The sequence below is a fragment of the Rattus norvegicus genome, chromosome 2 (genome assembly GCF_036323735.1).
Source record: "Rattus norvegicus strain BN/NHsdMcwi chromosome 2, GRCr8, whole genome shotgun sequence".
Classification (NCBI taxonomy): Eukaryota; Metazoa; Chordata; class Mammalia; order Rodentia; family Muridae; genus Rattus; species Rattus norvegicus.
Genome location: NC_086020.1, coordinates 44,933,795 through 44,948,047, shown reverse-complemented (window position 1 = coordinate 44,948,047; position 14,253 = coordinate 44,933,795).

Genomic DNA, 14,253 nt, shown 5'->3' with positions numbered 1-14,253 from the left:
TTTCCTTCCTCAGAGACTAGATGGCTTGAAATGTCCAATTCTCTAATGGTGTCTCTACTTTCTCCTGAATCATGATGTTCCTCCCCAAAGACGGGTCATTCCATTGACCCAACCAAAACATTTATTCCTACCACTCAGGAAACTCCAAAGGTTTTTGAAATTCTATTACAGAAATGGAGAGCAGAATCTAATCTTCCTTATTAGTCTATAGTTCATCAGCATAATAATATTCCAAGCTCTTTTGTTTTTTGTTTTTTTTCCGGAGCTGGGGACCGAACCCAGGGCCTTGCGCTTCCAAGGCAAGCGCTCTACCACTGAGCTAAATCCCCAACCCCACTCTTTTGTTTTTTAACCCGGCTTACTTTGCTTACCCTAATTAATTACTCCTTCATATAACCCAGCAGCCCCACTTTATGCTCCTTACCTCCTAGACACATAAACTCCACCCTGAAAAGACTTCCTCTACCTCTCTTCAATCCTGAATATCTATGTCTGGGTTACAGGGCGGGCCATATAATTTGTATAGCCTATGGTAGTCCTTGGGTCAATGTATTAAGAATCTCAAGGCAGCAGTGTCGAGTGTAAAGCCAGCGTGGGTCCTGTAAGCACAGGTCAGAATCCCATAGCACCAGTTTTCCTAGCATAATCTCTTCAGCCTCAGAATTCAACGGAACACGCACCCAGCTTGTCTGGTTCATATTCCTTTCTTCTCCCTCGACCCTCACATCTAACGCATCACATCGCAGAATCTTTCCACTTAACGCTCTCCAACTTGTCTACACCTCCGTATCTCTTCGTTGGCCTCCCTAGCACAGGCTGTCATCACCCCTCACTCAGAAGATTGCCGAGCCATCCACCCCTGGCTCCCTGCGAAGGCACGAGATGACTTCCAAAAGCCAATCCCATAGTCCTTCCTCATGCCCCACCCCCATGCCCCTTGCCCCGTGTACAGCCCACATCCACCACAGGCTCTCTTTGCCTGGTAAAGTTCAAATACCTTCACAAAGGACAGCCCATAAGGCTTCCCGATGACTCTTCTGTTCCCAACCCTCGCCATGATTCTCCCATCCTGGTGGCATTCTGTCTTCTCTGTCCTTGTGTACTATGGCAGAGAGCCAGACTTCTTGACAAAAATCCAGAGCAAGTCAGATAAATAGACTCTGTGGGGAAATGAGACAGCTGTGCAGCGGACCTGAACTGGCTGTGACCACGGTGGAGAAAGGGTAGACACTCAAACTAGTCGGCGGAGATGCTTAGTGTCGTTTCACCTCAATTCCTTATCCATAAAAACGGAGGAACAGTGAAGGGACTTGCTCGCTGTCTCCGTTAGGGTTTTACTGCTGTGAACAGACACCATGACCAATGCAACTCTTATAAAGGTCAACACTTAATTGGGGCTGGCTTACAGGTTCAGAGTTTCAGTCCATTATCATCGAGGTGGGAAGCATGGTAACATCCAGGCAGGGATGGGGCTGGAGGAGCTGAAAGGTCCATCTCTTGTTCTGAGGGCAGCTAGGACTAACTAAGGTCTTAAAGCCTACGCCCATAGTGACACATTTCCTCCAACAAGGCCACACCTCCAAATAGTGTCACTCCCTAGGTCAAGCATTGTCAAGTTACCACACTTGCCTTAAGGATCAAATGAGCTCTGTGCATATATACTCGGGATATCTGGTGGGCACAGCTAGCACTGGGGGGGAGCCTGCTCAGTGTAGCTCATATGGGTTTCCCTTCTTCCTGGCCCCGCTAAACACCTACTTCCTGTTCTCCTTCTCTCTGGCTCCAGGCTTCTGTCAGGACAGCTATGGCTGACAAAAGGCTTCTACTCCGCCCCCACCCCCCTGTATCGCCTGCATATTGGTCTAACTCTACTACTCAAATTTATCCACTACTATCCTGTCTCCTGAGAGTTTCCCAAACTCTCCTAGAGAATCTCATTCCCCCAGAACATCACTACAGTCCCCCAGGCACGAACCACTGACGTCAGCAAGGGGAGGGGCAGAGACGAGCATCATGGGTAGAATCTAACTTCTCAAATCTGAGCAACCAGTAGAGAGAAGCGCAGCTGGTCTTGCGCAGCTCTGGGCGATGCCTGGAAAGGAGTATTTCACAGCAGCCTGGAGGCCATACTGTATTCAGGCTTACTCAAGGGCTTGAAGCTTGATGCTACCGAGGATTGTGTCCTCCCTAACTCCATTTTAAAATTCTCTCTGCAGCTGGGCATGGCGGCGCATGCCTTTGATTCTAGCCTGTGGAGACAGAGTCGGGTGGATCTCTTTGAGTTCAAGGCCAACCTGGTTTACATACTGAGTTCCAGGACAACCAGAGCGGCACAGTGAGACCCTGTCTCAAGTTAAATTTAATAAATAAACAATTCTATCTGCAGCTGGACCTAGTAGTCGGTGCTAGAATCCCAGCACTCTCGAGGAGAAAAATTGAGGCATTCAAGGCCAGCCTGGGCTACATAAGACCTTGCCCTAAACAAAAAATTTCACTACATAAACTTTGGGATGGGAAGCCATACATCAGGTTCCTTTGTTGTCATTCTAATCGCTGTGCATTTACTTCTGCAGAACCACTACCTGCAGTGTGGATAACATTTTTCCAAAAGTGAGAGAGAGAGAGAGAGAGAGAGATCACAACTGCACGACAGTTATTTCTTCCTTTTTCACACTTTAAAAAAAGTGATTATTTTCATTTTTGTGTGTGTTTTTATGTGTGTGTTTATGTTTGTGAGTGCAGGTGCCAAAAGAGGCCAGAGGGCATGGGATCATCTGGAGCTGGAGTCGCAGGCAGCTGGGTACTGGAAACCCACCGGGTTCTCTGCCAGAGCAGCCAAGCAGCCGGTCCTCTTCCTGCGGAGCCAGCTTTCTAGCTCCACCCCCTCCCTCCATTTTCAGGTCTTTAACTCAGTGGAGTACTGGGGCTCGCAGCTCTGCAATCCCAACACTCAGGAGCTTGACTGCAGTAAACGTAAGGAGACATGATGACTGTAAATGTAAGAAGAGTCAGGACTGCACAGTGAGTTCTAGGCCAGCCTGGGCTGCCTCAAAATAGAAACAAACAAGCAGAATAAATAAATAAGTGTGACTTATTTGGCAATACACTAAAAGGAGTAATTATGAAAACTAGGAATTCTACGTCCTGCTTTTCACACTTTTTCACACTGCCATGCCACGTGACAAGGTAACATTTATGACCTTTAAAACTATGCATGTATACAATAAATACTAAAATATCTACATATGCTACATGAGATGTCAAATAGAAATTACTTTACATATGCTATATGCAACCTTCTGTGTCCACTGCCTGAGAACCCATAGATAACTAAGAAACTGAACTGTTGTATTTCTCTTTTTTTATATTCTTAGCCACTAAGTTCTTTTATTCATTCATTCATTTATTTATTTATTTATTTATTTATTTATTTATTTATTCTACGTGTATGAGTGTTTTGCCTGCATGTGTGTATGTGCACAATGTATGTGCAGAATGCCTACAGAGGTCATGAAAGGGTGTTGGGTCTCCTGGAACTTGAGTTACAAATGGCTGTGAACCAGGTAAGTGCTTGGGAAACAAACTGGGTCCTCTGAGAGAGCAACAAGGCCCTTGACTGCAGAGCCAAGTCTCCAGCCCCTTACCCATCAACATTTAAGGAAAAAAATGTCAAAAAAAAAAAAAAAGGTTACGGGTGACACAGATACTTGCTCTGTTTGTGCACACATCCTTTTGATGGACGCCAAGCCCTTTCTGGCTTGGTGCTGCTCTGAACATTTTGGTTTAAGTCTCTCTGCTCATGACTTTTTTTGATGCTCTCAATATTGCGCTTAAAGGACAGCGGTTTTAAATTTTATTAAAGTCTGATTTGTCAATGTTAACTTTTTATGATTGATTAATTTGTATCCTGATTACACATAATTCTGCTCATGTTAACATCATATATTCTCATTTTTAATGGAAAACTAAAATAACACATAAAAATATAATAAGTATACACGCGAGTGTGCAAATATGTTTTGCATATGCACTCTTATGTGTTTTGGTTTAACAAGGTCTTACTATGTAGTACAGGCTAGTCTTGACCCTAGTTCTTACTGAGCATAAGAGCTATTAGGAGGCTGGGCCTGGTAGAAAGTAGGTAGGTTATGAGGACCCTACGGGCTTTCAACCAGCTTTACACCCACCGCCTCAGGTCAAGATTAGGCCAAGTACCAGTTTCCCGCCTCCGGTCAAGGCTAGGCCAAGTTCCATTCTCCACCCACAGTTGTCAGGAGGAGCAGGGACATTCTTGAAAATCAGCAGAATGTACTGACAGTCACCTGACCCTCTTATCCCAGATAGAGCTCTAAGACATGTCATATAAGTTTGAACTGTAAACTTACTGATGGTAACCTGTACCTCTAAAAGTATAAAAACTGTTAGAGACATTTGGGTCGCCTTCCAGTCACTTGCCACGAGGGACTGATTGAAAGGTTGACCCCAAGGCAAGCCAGAAAATAAACCTCTGGCATTTGGGTCGAACTCTGTTCTCATGTCTCACTTGGGGGGCCGGGGGGAGTCTCCCGGTAGTTAAGACTCACTTCAAGTCTTACTTCAAGTCTGGAAGTCACTGTGTTGCTTTAGCAGTGAGCTAGCTATACCACTTTGTGCTCCCACACTCCAAGCCACCCATCAGAGCCCTTTGGATTCATGAATGAAAGACACACACGCGCACGCACGCACGAATGCACCCACGCATGCGCACCAGTTAATTTTAAATGCCTTGACAAGCCTCAAAGCTGGGCAGTCCTAATCCTCCCCATGGCTAGCACACATTTCCCTCCTGTAATCCTGGCTTACTGCCCTCTAATTCTATATTTTATCTTTGTTGCCCCGTCTCCTTCTGGGCTGCTCCCTAGTCTTTGCTGCCCAAGATGCCTCTGGGCAACCCTTCTGGGGGGCTGCATTCCTTCTCCCCTACATTTTGGATGATTTTCCTTCTGCAGCTTTAAATCTGATCCATCTCCCTCTGAATCATGGAGATTCTCCCCTTCCTTCCAGTTCCCAGCCTTTGCAAATCCTAAATTCACGCCTCAGTTTATCTGCCCAGCCATTGGCCATTGGCTCTTTACTGATGGATCAAAAACCAATTGGGGACCTTCAGCATCTGGACACAGACTAATTCAGAGCATTAGAACCAATCCCCAACACTGTATAGTCTGAGCTAGCCTCAGACACCCAAATGCTAGGATTGTGGTTCTGCACTACCACATCTGGCTATATTAATTCTTGACATCTGGTAGGGTAGTGTTCCAAAATCAATTCTCCCAGGTCATATAAATATTTATTATGAATCTTTTGCTTTTAACAAAGACATTTTCAATTAACCTAAGAAATTTCTACTTTAAAAAATAAAGCTTGGGGGACTGGAGAGGTGGCTCAGTGGTTAAGAGCACTGACTGCTCTCCCAGAGGTCCTGAGTCCAATTCCCAGCAACCACATGGTGGCTCACAGCCATCTGTAATGGGATCTGATGCCTTCTTCTGTAGACACTGAAGACAGCTGCAGTGTAGTCATACTAGAAAGAAAGATTATAAAAAATTGTATCAAACCTGTATTTCAATTTGAAGAAACTGACACAATAATAATGTTGGATCTTTGAACATCCAAAATAATGGGTTTCTGTACTTGGGCCTCTTCAGTGTCCCTTAGCAGGATTCTGAAGTGGAGATTTTTGGTTTCTTTGGAGACTCAGTTGTGTCATGTGATGTTAAGGATGTTTTGTTGAAGTAGACACATGACAGGATGTTTTTGCTGAAGCAGACACGTGGGAGGAAGTTTTGCTGAGAACAGACAGTACTTTTCTGGAAGCTGCCTGGAAAAAGGGCATGTGATATTTCCCTACAATGGATCCTTGAGAGGACATGTGATGCTTGGAAAGGATATAAGGATAACAGACAGACAGTAGATGGCCCTGTGGCATTGCCTGGCCACTCTCTGCTGACACTGGTCTTCACTGAAGAAGCTGTAGCATTGGTTCGCCTTGCCTGCCTCACTGATCATCAGTATGTGGCATTGTAGAGAAAAATGCACCAAAGAACTTCTTGAGATTGCTATTCTAGCATCTTCTTGCAGCTTCTGTGCTGACTAAGGCCAATTGGCAGAGCCTTGTGGTTTCTTCTGGATCTAACTGCTGTTACTGATTCATGAATGCCATTTGCAAGTGGATCGAGTGACAGCTGCTGATTCCTGTGAACTGAACTGCTGATAGCCTGACAACAGAGACTGAAATTGCCCCAAAGAACTATTTCTAAAGAGATCTACATCCTTCTTTGCCTATAAGCCTTTCCTTTCCACTATCTCTGATGGGCAGTGGGCTAGAACAGAGGTTAAAGCATTTAAGAACCCTTACTAAAATAGTTTTAAAAAAAAGAACTAAGCCTACAGGATGCTATAGTTTTTATTATATACATCTTCCATGTCTATCAGGAAGTCCATCCCTAGATAGGCAGGTTATACAGTGGTATGCTGTTACACACAGCACTTTAAAGAATTTTTATTTTCTAATTGACTATTGCTAATACATAATAATAATTTAGTTAACTTTTCTATTGATCCTGGACACCGTATATACTTTGGATTTTATAAGTATCTCCTCATATCTGAGCATCAGGGAGAACTTGATTTCTTCCTTTCCATCTGTGAGTCTTTGATTCACTGTTTTGCTTTGTTGCCCTAGAAGCTTCAGTACAAGGTTGGGGAGAACTGGTAAACCCAGACTTTCCTAGCCAGGTAGGGTGGTGCACTCTTGAAGCGTCAGCACTAGGGAGGTAGAAGTAGGAGGACCAGGAGTTCACAGATATTCTCAGCTACGTGGAGAGTCTCAAGTCAGCCTGAGCCACAAGGGGTCCTGCTTCAAAATAAACAATATTTTCTTGTTCTGTTCCCAACTTTAGGAAGAAATACAGAAAGACGGATTGCCAGTAAAATTGTACTTGGCATTGTTTTGTGGGTGTACTGATGAAGCTCAGAGTACCTTAGAATCTGAGCTCATAGCAAAAACAGGAAGGTCACTTACTACTGCCCTGGGGGGAAAATCCATCAAGCCTCACTGTCCTTCCTCTACACATCAGACCTTCATCAGGCCTTCATTTCTCAGATGCCCCACATCTGAAGACAAGAGAGTTACAGGGAAGACTCTGGCCTGACTCATACCCACACTGATTCCTGCTAGGATATAATAATTTTGCCCAATACTTCTGTATAACTGTTCACTCTACATCAGGCCTGTGGTCACCTTCTCATAATCTGAGATCAATGGGGATGAACGCCTCAAAAGAGATTGTCTAGATTATATGGTATGTGGGAATTGCTATTAGGAATATCTTGATTACATTAATTGTGATGAGACCCATCCACTGTGGGTGGCTCCAGTTCCTAGGCAGGGGATAGTGGATTAGGTAGGAGTGGAGAATGTCAGTTGAACACTAGCATCCATTCACAAAGCCATTGCTTTCTGCTCTTGACACTCCTGAGGCTATGATGTCAACACCATAAAGGGCTGTTTTGAAGAGCTTTTGGGGCCACTTGGCAGGAATTTGACATTGACCTAGGACAAGGGAATAATAGGCTTTGGGCGGGAATCTGATAATGGGCCAGGATTGGAAAGAAAGCACAGGCAGGAATCTGATTTTAGGCTAGAACAAAGAAGTAGACTTCAGGCAAGAATTTGACTTTGAGCTAGGACAGGGAAGTAGGCTCAGATATCTTGGTCATCCTGATAAAGTCCTAGAAACAGTGATCATGGGACTTTGTTTATTGCCTTGCTTGTTCCCAGAACTTACCTTATTATTTGCATGTAGTTAGAATACTATAAAAGCAGACTAGAAAAAAATAAACCCACCTTAGCCTCAGAATTTGCTGCTGTCATGCTATAGTGTTGTCTAATTGTCTTTTTTCTTTTTAATCCTCACTCCTGTTCTAGAGAACCTGTTGACTAACTGAACTGGCTTGGTCCGTCTGTAACTTGGAACTGTGCAGTGAGTAAACCTTTTCTCCAATATGAAATTTATATCGGGCTGGAGATATGGCTCAGTGGTTAAGAGCACTGTCTGCTCTTCCAGAGGTCCTGAGTTCAAATCCCAGCAACCACATGGTGGTTCACAACCATCTGTAATGAGATCCGATGCCCTCTTCTGGTGTATCTGAAGACAGCTACAGTGTACTTACATATAATAAATAAATCTTAAAAAAAAAAGAAATTTATATCAAATAGGGATAGCTCAATTGATAAAGTATTTTCTGATCAAGCATAATAATCTGACAAATTCAAGATTGAATCTATTAAGTTCAAGATGCCTAGAACCCAGGAAAAAACCAGGGGTGTTTTACACATTTAAAGTCCTGCTGTTAGGGAGATAAAGACAGATGTATCCCTGGGCCCCATGGCTAGCCATTCTAGTTCAATCAGTGAGTACCAGGTTCAATAAGAGACCATGTCCTAAAATATAAAATGAGGGGCAGCATGACAGCTCAGCAGGTAAAAGTACTTGTTCCAAAAACCTGATGACCCGAGTCTGATCCTTAAACTTCACAAGGCAAGAACCAATACCACAAATTCATCCTCTACATGTGTGTCATATTACAGATGCACATCCACATCATATCTATGCACAATAATAATACACTAAATACAATTAAAAAAAATAAACCAGGTACAGTGACACAAGCCATTAATCCCAGAACAAGGGAGACAGAAGCAGGAGGATCTCTGTGAGTTTAGGGCCAACCTTGTCTGTGCATAGCAAGTTCCAAGACTATATAGAGTAGTCTCAAACACCAAAAATAAATAAATAAAATATTATGAAGAGCGATAGAGGGCAACTGATGTTGACCTCTGGATTACATGCACACACACATGCACACACACACACACACACACACACACACACACACACACACAGGATTTTAAGAACTTAGTGAATTTGTATGCTTTCTTCTCACCAATTCCGCTATAAAAGCTATGCTTATGGGGCAACTACCTTTACCCATTGGGATGTCTTGATTCCCCCTGAAGGACCCTAGTTCTTACTGAAGCATAAGGGCTATTAGGAGGCTGGGCCTGGTAGAAAGTAGGTAGGTTATGAGGTCCCTAAGGGCTTTCACCAGCTTTACACCCACCGCCTCAGGTCAAGATTAGGCCAAGTACCAGTTTCCTGACTCAGATCAAGGCTAGGCCAAGTTCCATTCTCCATCCAAAATTCTCGGGAGGAGCAGGGACAGTACATTCTTGAAAATCAGCAAAATGTACTGACTGATAGTCACCTGACCCTCTTGTCCCACCTTGACATGTCTCGAAGCCATGTCATATAAGTTTAAGCTGTAAACTTGCTGATGTAACCTGTACCTCTAAAAGTATAAAAACTGTTATAGACATTCGAGGTCTCCTTCTAGTCACTCCCCATGAAGGACTGATTGAAGGTCGACCCCGACGCACTGGAAATTAAACCTCTTGTGTTTGCATCGAACTCTGTTCTTGTGTTTCACTTGGGGGGGGGTCTCCTGGTAGTTAAGACTCACTTCGAGCCTTACACTCCCTCCCCCTCCCCCCATTTACCTTTCTGTCTTCCACTGAGCAATTGTGCAGGATTAATCTGCTGGACAGCTAAGTTACAGATACAGCAATGGTTTGTGCCTCCTTCTTGATGTGGGTATCATATTTCCTCAGTAGCTAAGGTGACTTTTGAAGTGACTGTGCCTATTTTTAGAAACTGTTCCCTCTTTGATACACCTATAGGTAAGGTCCTAACTCTGGCCCAAATTATATCTCTCTGGGTTGTGCCTTATAGTGTAATGCCCTGACCCTCAGTCAATGGTACTTCCTTTGAGATGCCCTGAATGAGACACCAAGACACAGATCGCAGATCAAAGCAAAAGCAAGAGGTTTATTTTCCGGCACATTGGGGGTCAACCCTCAATCAGTCCCTTGAGGCAAGTGACAAGGAGATCCCAAAGGGCTATTATAAGCAGTTTTTACAGTTTTTAGGGGCACATGTTACCTCAGCAAGGTTACAGTTCAAACTTATTGGCTAAGCATATTGACCTTTAAATCTATGCTAGCAAGCATCCATACATCCTGAGAATTTTCTACTTAAGAATGTTCCTGTGTGTGGAGAATGGAACTTGGCCTAGCCTTGACGTGAGGCTGGTGGGTGTGAGGCAGGTGAAATCCCCTAGTGTCCTTCAGTGGAAATTCAGAGAGGGGAAAAGTATGATTTTATAAATCACATGCTCTACAGTCATACAAAAGAAATGTTCTTAGGTTCACAATTCTTTAAGATTTATTTATTTGTTTGTTTGTTTGTTTACTTATTTATTTATTATCTGTAAGTACACTGTAGCTGTCTTCAGACACACCAGAAGAGGGCATCAGATCTCATTACAGATGGTTATGAGCCACCATGTGGTTGCTGGGATTTGAACTCAAGACCTTCAGAAGAGCAATCAGTGCTCCTAACCACTGAGCCATCTCTCCAGCCCAGGTTCACAATTCTTAATGAAGAGGGAAAATACCACAAACATACTTCCTAGGGTATCCACTTCGTAGATAAGGTACATTAATCACACAGTGCATGGAGCACTAAAATTATCGAAGTGAAGTTGCTCAATTAGGAAAAAAAATGAGCAAGCAGCCTCTGTGGAAAATCAAAAAGCTCATTAAGGTTTCCAACATACCTTCATGTGAGAAAATTCTTGGGAGAAGATTGGCTTAAACACCCCAGTGAAGATCTACACCATCGCATGAGATCCTACCATCCAAGAAAAAGAGCTGGGGTGGACAGTGACCTTCCACAGCCTGATCTCTTTGTGTGCAAAATGGATGACACCATAGCCTGTTACACTCTTCATTCTCTGGCAAAGGCCATTAGCCAAGTGTAGCCTTGTCATACTCTAAGTATCTCAAGTAATACATCAAAATTCTGATCTTGGATGCCCAACGGTTTAGGTTAGTTACTTACATGCAGTCTGTTAAGACTGGACACAGCATGGTTTGATGAGAATAGCCCCCAGAGGCTCGTAGATTTGAATGAGTGGTCATCAAGGAGTGGTACTCCTTGGCAGGGATCAAGAAGTGTAGCCTTGCTGGAGGAAGTCTGTCACTGAGGGTAGGCTTTGGTACTTCAAAACCTAAGCCAGTCTCAGTGTCTCTCTCTCTCTTCCCGCTGCCTGCAGATCTGGATGTAGAACCCTCAGTTCCTTCTCCCATTCCATGTTTTGTCGGACCCTCCTGGGCTCCCTCAGGGTTTGCCCCCTGCTGAGCCTTGCTAACCTGCGTGGAAACTTTTGTTTTTAAGAAAAGAACATTTTGACCTTTGCTGTTTGGCCAATGGGCAGTAACACAGTTGGGTCAGTTCCTGTTTTTATCCTAAGAAGGTAAAATTGTTTTTCCATTTCCATGTTCCTGTTTTAATTCTGAGAGCATAAACTTGTTTTTCCACTTCCAGGGTTTTTTCCACCCTGGTGGACATGGTGTATATATACTGTAAACCTCAGTAATGCTTTGGCATTCTCATAGCATGAATGACCGCAGTCTCTGTCTTTTGTTAAATCCCCCAGGCCTATGCCCGGTTCTCGGTACTGTGGTGGCACGGGTGCTGTCAATGTCTGACTGGATGCCACCATGCTTATTGCCATGATGATAATGAACTAAATCCCTCAACTGGAAGCCAGCCCCAATTAAATGCTTTCCTTTATATGGTGTGCCGTGATCATGAGGTCTCTTCCCAGCAATGAAGCACTGGCTATGACAATCTGCAAGAGGAAGGGAGAATACAAATTCTCTATCGTGGGGTCCCCTACTATGCCCAATCTTAAACAAGTGTCGAAAAGCCTGGGACAGCAACCTATGAGAACTTTTGGATTTTGAAAGCCCCAGAACACTGTCCTCTGTTCTTCCCTGTCCCAACACTAACTGCCACTCGTGGTGGGAATTATTTGAGTCACTTCCATGATTAGCCTACTTCTATGCATAGACTATTTCAGAAAATGCAAACATCTTCAGTTAGCATGTAAGGTACAGCTGCTACACAGTGTGAGACAAGTGGATGGAGATCAGGCTTTGGGGAGAGCACAGATGAGGTGCAAGGGCAGCTGTGAACAACATCAGGGTCCTGTGTGTGTGTGTGTGTGTGTGTGTGTGTGTGTGTGTGTGTGTGTGTGTGTGTATGACGAGCCTGCAGTGGAGTGGTAGGGAGTAAAGGGTGGGGTCAGAGGAAAGGCAAGAGGGGAGGCTGTGCTGTTTCCTGAAGGAAAGAGCCTCTAAAACACGAAGTCACTTCCCACTGATTTTAATAAAGCAGGGATTTATTTTTTTCCTGCTCCAATCTGTCTTTCCAATCCTATTCCATACTATTGCCGTTGACAAACTCAGTTAAGCGTTACCATTCATATAATTTCTGAACATGAGATTTCCAGTTGTGTGCTCATTGCCTCTGGCACTAAAGATGGTCCTTTGTACCAAATACCTGCTGGCCGTAGACATCGGTACTCTACTTGGTCCACACACAACATGAGATTGACTTAAGTTCTTTATGCAAATAATAATTATTATTTTTATCGTTATTGTATACATGTGTACATGATTTGTGAGTGTGCGTGTGTATGTGTGTGTGCGTGCTCGAGTGTATGTCATGATGCATGTGTGTCAACCAGAGGACAACCAGTACTGTGGTTACCCCAGTACAGAATTATCTCAAAGCGGGGGCCCACCTGTAATCCCAGCACTTGGGAAGGACAGGAGGTTTAGGAGTTCAAGGTCATCCTAGTGAGCTGAGGGACAACCTAGGCTGCATAAGACCCTGTTTCAGAAAAAAAAAGTATTTTATTTTTCCTCTAAAAAGCCAAGGGTTTTCTAGCCCAGCTTAAGTTGTCTGAGCTTTAGATTTCCAGCACGTCCAGAGCAGCCACAGGAACCATGCTTGTATGCAAGGGTGAAAGGCTATCCTGTCATCATGCAGACGACAATGGGCTCCATTTCTAAGTTGTGCTTTTTATTAATATAACCATTTGATTATTTTTCTTGATGGACAACTGTTATGTAACATAGTTGCAAATGAAGAGAACCTATCACTTTTTGGTTGCTTGTTTTAATTTTTGTATTGTTTTCACAGCCTTTTCTGAGAGCTCCAGCTAGCCTAGTCACTGTACACAATCCAGTCTTGAATTAATGATCCTTCTTGCCCAGTCCCTCACCCGTGAGGATTAGAGGTGTACAGCACCATGCCCAGACTGCTCATTGCTTTTTAGAGAAGCCTGTGTTCTCTGGGTCTGCTTCAGCTTGCACTTTTGAGGTGATTCTTTGCCATTTAAATGGAGACAGACCTATTAAACTCCTGCCACATTTCATCTTCTAAGTAGATGAAAGTCTACTATGCAGCCTCAGTCTCTGAAGGCCTTAATTCCCCTAAACCATGGTTTTCATATCCCCCAAAGCCGTGTCCCAAAGAGACGTGAGAAAAGATCCTGGTTCTCAGGGTGGCAGTATTAGGAGATGGTGGGACTTCGGGAGGTGGATCAGGTGACTGGTTTTTAAGTCACTGGAAGCATGCCCTAAAAGGGGATTGTGGGACCTCCAACTCCTTCCTCTTCATTCACTGGCTTGTGATGTAGGCAAGCTTACTCTGTTATATCCTACCATCATGACTCGGGACAGTGGGATGAATTGGTCATGGAACCCTTTTTTTTTTTTTTTTCTTTTTTTTTCGGAGCTGGGGACTGAACCCAGGGCCTTGCTCATGCTAGGCAAGCGCTCTACCACTGAGCTAAATCCCCAACTCCCGGAACCCTTTATTATTTATAAGTCGATTGTCTCGGGCATGTCGCTGTAGTACTGGAAAGTTGCTTCTCACAGTCATCCAACCTATAATATGTCCTTCTAGCATCCAGTTATCTGTCTGTTTGGGAAGCATCCCTTCTATTATAGCATCTATTAAAAATATGGAGCTGGGGGGTTGGGGATCTAGCTCAGTGGTAGAGCGCTTGCCTAGGAAGCGCAAGGCCCTGGGTTCGGTCCCCAGCTCCGAAAAAAAAAAAAAGAACCAAAAAAAAAAAAAAATATGGAGCTGGCGAAATAGCTCATTGGATAAAAGCACCCGAAATCTGGTGTTCAAGCCCATGACTCATGTTAAGGTGGAAACGAAAAATCAATTGTATAAAGTTGTTCCCTAACCATATACCAAAGAATGCACACACACACACACACACACACACACA